The sequence below is a fragment of the Manis javanica genome, chromosome 8, assembly GCF_040802235.1.
Source record: "Manis javanica isolate MJ-LG chromosome 8, MJ_LKY, whole genome shotgun sequence".
NCBI classification, from domain to species: Eukaryota; Metazoa; Chordata; class Mammalia; order Pholidota; family Manidae; genus Manis; species Manis javanica.
Genome location: NC_133163.1, coordinates 25,313,306 through 25,319,745, shown reverse-complemented (window position 1 = coordinate 25,319,745; position 6,440 = coordinate 25,313,306).

Here is a 6,440-nt window from a genome sequence, read left to right as displayed (position 1 = left end):
GATGCATCTCCTTGAGCACAGGAAACAAAAGCAAAAATGAACACATGAGACTACATCAAATTTAAAAGCTTCTGTACGGCGAAGGACACCATCAACAGAACAAAAAGGTATCCTACAGTATGGGAGAATATATTTGTAAATGACATATCTGACAAGGGGTTAACATCCAAAATATGCAAAATATGTAAAGAACTCACATACCTCAATGCCCAAAAAGCAAATAACCCAATTAAAAAATGGGTGGAGGATATGAACTCCAAAGAATAAATTCAGATGACCAACAGACACATGAAAAGATGCTCCACATCACTAAATATCAGGGAAATGTAAATAAAAACCTCACACCAGTTTGGATGGCCAGTACTGAAAAGACTAAGAACAACAAATGCTGGCAAGGATGCAGAGAAAGGGGACCCTCCTATACTGCTGGTGGGAATGAAATAATTCAGCCATTGTGGAAAGCAATATGGAGGTTCCTCAAAAAACTAAAAATAGAAATACCATTTGACCCAAGAATTCCACTCCTAGGAATTTACCCAAAGAATATAATTTCTCAGATACAAAATGACATATGCACCCCTATGTTATTGCAGCACTATTTACAAATGCTAAGATATGGAAGCAACCCAGTGTCCATCAGTAGATGAAAGGATAAAGAAGAAGTGGTACATATACACAATGGAATACTACTTGGCCACAAGAAAGAACTAAATTCCACAATTTGCAACAACATGGATGGAGCTGGAGGATATTATGCTCAGTGAAATAAGCCAGGTGGAGAAAGACAAGTACCAAATGATTTATCTCATTTGTGGAGTATAACAACGAAGCAAAACCGAAGGAACAAAACAGCAACAGACTCACAGACTCCAAGAATGGACTAGCGGTTACCAAAGAGGAGGGGTAGGTGATGGTGGGTACGGATGGAGGGAGAAGGGGATTCATGGGTATTATGATTGGCACACACGGTGTGTGGGGAGGATCAGGGGGAAGACAGTGTAGCACAGAGAAGGCAAATAGTGACTCTCTGGCATCTTAGTACACTGATGGGCAGTGACTGCAATGGGGTATGGGGGGGACATGATAACAGGGGTGAATGTAGTAACCACACTGTTTTTTCATGTGAAACCTTCATACTAGTGTATATCAATAATACCTTAATAAAAAAAAAAAAGAAAGAAACCTCGTGGGCCATCAGGGCCTGCAAGATGGCATGTGCCCTACTCTGGTACAAGAGGCCCTTAAGGTCCCTAGGGGGGCTCTGCTTTGGGTGGTGGGCTCCAGGCAGCCATGGATATATTATATGGGTCTTCACTCCTGGGCATGTGATAGACCAGAGCCACTTACTGGATCCAAGAGAACCCAGTGTTTCCCAAACTGCAGGTCACAACCCACAAGTGGACCATGAAATCAATTCAGGAGGTGGCTGCTCCATACCTTTTTAAATGAAATGGAATGGAATAGGAAATGGTAGAGTGCATCACACATAGTAAAGATAAGTATTTCAGGTGTGTGTGGGTCTGGCACTTCCCATTGCCCTCTGCAGATATCCTTCAGCTCTGGAGGTGTTAACTCACTTTGTGAAAAGTTGGGACACAGTAGGGATGAAACATTGTCATGCATGGCAGGATGATGGGGGGTTGGAAGGAGTTGGGGGAGGGTGGTAAAAGCTGGGGAGGGAATACATGCTACAACTTGGATGAGCCTTGAAAACATTAGCTAAGTGAAAGAAGCAGCATAAAAGGTCACATACTGTATGTAGGGGAAGTACAATGCATGAGGAGCGTTGGGAGGAAAACTTTGAAGAGGAGCAGGTACAGCAGACTGGAAGGGTATTCTGTCTGCTGGAGTCTTATCTTGTCTCCTATACTCTGAGTTTCTAAATCATTCACTCTGTGTGGCTTTAAGGGCTGACAAGGAGAGGATGGGAAGGAAGATGGGGCTGGGCCTTTATTGCACAATGCTTGCTATTTTTTCTTGCTGGTTTGCAGAGCTCCATGCAAGGTCAGGAGAGAGTAGTTTCTGTGTGCCCCATTTGCAGATAAATCAACAGGCACAGGAAGACCAGGTAGCACTGAGATCTCCAGCAATCACAGCCACTCCGAGGAAGAGTGAGCCCAGGACAGGCTGAAGTTTCTTCTCTCTCATCACGCCCTCGTTCATGTTATCATCCGTGTCCCAGCACTGGGCACATCTCCAGCTCCATATCTTCCCCTGGCCATGTCCTAACCCCTGCTTTTTGGTGTTGACCAGCCCAAAGCCAACAACCTCTTTCTGTACCTGGAACTACCCACCATATGGGTGGTGGGCTCCAGGTAGCCATGGATATATTATATGGCTTTGCACTCCTGGGCATGTGGTAGAACAGAACCACTTCCTGGATACAAGAGGTCCCCAAGAAACAAGAGACAAGGAATCTGGGAGACAATAAGTTCTCAGGACAGCTGAACTTAGAACACATAAATGTGGGCACTACAGGTGACCTATAGCACCTCACAGAATGGGTATGTGGGGACCACTAGAGAAGATGAGAGGCAAGAAGAAGCTTCCAGAACCTGCTGAGCTCAGGGTGCATTTCTTCCCTGGGGGCCCACAAGAAGCCTGCTATCTTTATAATCAATTGCTCATTATTTTTTGTTTAAACTAGCACATGCTTTACTTGTGTAGAAAGAAAGAATCCTTTCTGCCATATAAGGAAGGAAGTACCGATACATGCTACAACTTGGATAAGCCTTGAAAACATTAAGTTAAGTGAAGGAAGCTGGACAGAACAGGTCACATATTGTATGATTCCTGTTGTATGACATAACCAGAATAGGTGAATCCGCAGACTCAGAAAGTAGATTAGTGGCTGCCAGGGGCTGGGGGAGGGAAGAAAGGGAGGTTATTCCTTAGAGGGTGCAGGGTGTTCATCTGGGGTGATGATAAAGTTTTGAAGCTGGAGAGGGGCTGGCTGCACAACACTGTGAATGCACCACACGCCACTAAATCTACACTTTAACATGGTCAGTTGTATGTTAATCAACTTCTCCTCAATTAAAAATATGAAAAGAAAGAATGAACCGTAACATGTGAAGGGAGCGGGGGCTTCTGTCCTGCCTGGTGCCCTAGGGATTCCCCACAGCTCACCCGAGAAGACTGCACCTTTGAAGAGACCTGGTCCCACACCAGCCAAAATAAGCCCATGGAAGGTCCTGTTTGCAGAGAGAGAGCAAGGTCTCCCCTTCCTTCCCCAGCTCCTGGCAAACTGGGCCTCCCACCTGGCTGTGCTCCCCAGGTTGGGTGGTGCAGCCCTGAAGAGTGGTTGACAGGCCTGAGCTCTGAAGGGCCTGGACGCTCCTGTTCCCCTTCCCAGGTCAGGCCCAGGGGAGACGCCACCCAGGCACCCACTGCGCCCAGTGGTCACAGCTCCTGTAAGCAGGGTCTCTGGCTGCCACGGTGACTCTCACTGCCGTGTACTACAAATTAATTCATTCCTTCAGGCCTTGCTGTTCAGTAACTGGCTGTCACAGTGATCGCCCTGGGAGCTAATTGAGAGTTGCGATCCGTAGCAGTATTTCCATTAGCAGCATAATGACGGCAGCCACTGCACACACACAGTACACACGGAAGAAAGAAACAATAGGTGTGTGCACACACGCGCACACACACACTTAGCTGATTTGCCCCAGGTCATTAGCACAGAGACATCTGGGAGATGAAACTGTGCTGCTAGGGCTTCCCATATTTTGAGAGCTGCTCAAAGAGGATGAAACCCCTGTGGGCATGGAGCACTGCGGGTGGTCCCACAGGCCACTGCCAAGAGCCCTGCTCCGCCAGCCCCAGCCCCTGCTGGGTGCAAAAGGGCTCCAGCGGGCCATGGGGACCCGGTTTCCTCAGCTGGCTTCCTTTGACCAGGGGGAGGGATTGGGTGGTGACCACAACAGAGACCAGTGGGTAGGCTGGGCACAGTGGTTGGGGCAGGTAAGTAGCAGGATCAACGGTTCTCTTGTTCACCGTGCTGCCTTTGCATGCCAGGCAGCATGGATACACAAAGTCACTCATTCCTCTAAAAAGTCCTTACTTGATGGTGAGCCAGGCACCATCTGGGTACTCAGTGGTTGTTCTAGGCTGGATTCTCCCCAAGCAGAGCCTGAGATAAGATGTGGGTAGGGTGGCTTGTTGGGACACAATCCCAGAAGCTGCAGCACGGGAGTGGGAATGGAGGTGGGAAGGGAGAGTGACTATGCCGTGGCAGCAATGAGCAAGTCACCACCGTAGGCAGGTGGAGCTGGCAGAGGATGTGTGCACCAGTCTGCATTTTCTCTCCCTTCTGGGGGCAGATGAGCACTTCCAGTGGTCACAAGTGAGGGCTGAGAGTGGTTCCTGGGAGTGTCAGCTGCCTGGTACTTCTGGCCTAAACCTCATACAGACGAAGCATGCTTCCCCAGCCAACCAAGCCCTCAAGTCACAGATATTTGCAGTGACTACCTACTACTTGCAATGTGAGTGCAAAGTGGGTGCAGAAGGAAGGGTGAGTACAGAGGGGATGGGCCCCACCAACAGCCTTTCCTCAGTGGTGCACACAGCATACCCTGTGCCTTTTTCTAAGGAGCCTTTTTCAGATGTACCAGTCCATGGAGTCAAGTTCAGGAGTCCAGACAGCAGTGGTTCAGAGCCAGCTCTGGCATCCAGTGGAGCGGCGTGCAGGACGATTCTGTCTGCAAGCTCCTCCTCTTGCTGCTGCTCCTCCAGGCTCCATCCTGGGCTCTCAATTTCTCACCCTATATCTCCTTCACCTGCTTCCCCGTACCCACAGCTTCAGCTGCCTCTGCAGGCAAGTGACCCCCACTTGGATAACTAGCCCATCCTGTCCTCCAGGCCCCAGTGTTGTGTGTCCTGCTCCCTATTGGACATCCCCTCTTGGAAGTTTGAAGGCACAATACTAAACAGAGTCAAAACCAAACTCGCCATCTCCCTGCCTCCCTAGGCACCTGGCCCTCTTTGATGTTCCCTCAGGGTGTAGCAGCCATTCCATTTCTGAAGGTAGAAGCCTAGGATCATCTGGAACATGTCCTTTCCATGTCACTGATGGCCAATCAACACAGGTTCTACTGATTTTACCTCCCACTGCCATCTGTTCTATCCACTGCCACCAACCTACTTACTCTAAGCCACTCCCCAGGTGGGCACAAGATGGGCACTTATAAAATACCTGCTGATGAAGGCATGATGCAGATGGCTGGCACTTCTGTGAAGACTCTTGAGACTATCTACTCAGCCAGGATGCTGTAATGACACTCTAGAGACGTGCCACCCACTTCTTAATCTGGATTGTTCCAAATAAATGAAAAGAAACATATTCCTACTAGATAAATGATAAACCCCAGGCAATGACACTGGTGGATTCATGCTAAATGAATTGTAATTAATACCCTTTCTTTATTAGTGATAGAAAATATGATTCAAACTTATGGCTCAAGCAAAATAAGGGATGGTGGTGGATTTAATGGTTCAGGTAACTGAAAAGACCAGTAGTAGAGATTCAGACGCAGATTGGTCTAGGGGATACTGATACAGTCAGAAGCCAATTTCTCCCAGCTCATTCCCTGATTCCACTTTTCCTATGTTAGTTCCATTCTTGGAGAAGTTCTGACCTCATGATGGCAAAATTGCTGCCAGAGGTGCAGTCCATAGTCTTGCAGGTTCAAAACCAGTAGAAAAAGTTCTCTTCCTGTACAAGTTCTGGGAATCACTTTGATTGCATTAATTTGTAATATGTGCCCCTTGTGATTCAACCTCTGGGGCCATGGGTATTGAATATGCTGACTGACTAGCCTCTGAGGTCTTGGATAGGGCTCTTTAAAGCTGAGAGTAAGGGAGCAGGTCCCCAAAAGGGACTCTGAGTGCTGTTTAGTGAAAGAAGGGGAATGGAAGCCAAAGGCAGAGGCCACAAACAACAAATGCCCACTCCTAATACATGCCCTGAACAAGACGCTGCTTTGTCCAGGGCCAGTGGAACCCTTGAATGGAAGGCTACAGTGGTCAGTTACCATGAGATACTCCGTGCAGCAGCCATTTGAACAGAGTTCTGGGTCTACCTCACTTGTTCCAGAGTCTGTGGCACAGATGCACTGCCATCCCCTTGATGCACGGTACGCAGAGGGGGTGGGTTGGAGGAGGGAGAGCTTTGTGTCCTGCCTTCCTTGGGATCCCATTTAGGATCATTGTGCTTCGCCCTTGGTGAACTGGGTTGAATAGTGTCTCCCCAAATCCATGTCCACTGGAACCTCAGAATGTGAACATATTTGGAAATAGGATTTTTCCAGATGTAATTAGTTAAGATGCGGTCATACAGAATTGAGGAGTACCTTAGATCTAATGTGACTGGTGTCCTTAGAAGAGGACAGAGAAATTAAACACATAATGAAAGCCAGCAGAAGCAGACTGCAGTGATATTT